This window comes from Penaeus monodon, chromosome 15, assembly GCF_015228065.2.
Source record: "Penaeus monodon isolate SGIC_2016 chromosome 15, NSTDA_Pmon_1, whole genome shotgun sequence".
Classification (NCBI taxonomy): Eukaryota; Metazoa; Arthropoda; class Malacostraca; order Decapoda; family Penaeidae; genus Penaeus; species Penaeus monodon.
The window spans coordinates 49,478,226-49,478,460 of record NC_051400.1 but is presented as its reverse complement, the minus strand read 5'-3'; positions in this window follow the sequence as shown (position 1 = coordinate 49,478,460).

Below are 235 nucleotides of genomic sequence, written 5' to 3'. Positions count from 1 at the left end.
CGAAGAGGGGTAGGAGGATGAGGAGGGGGTACAGCAGGGGTGAGGGGGAGGGAGAGGAGTAAAGGAGGGGAGGAGAGGTGAAGAAGGAGGGTGAGGGGGAAAGCAGAGAGGGAGTGGCTAACAGGGGGAAGGGGGAGGGGCTGTGAGGGCAGGACAGTTAAGCCTAAAAGGTCATCTTGGTTATGTGGATCACAATGATATTGATTTGTAGAGACGAGCTGTATTAGGGGACGGG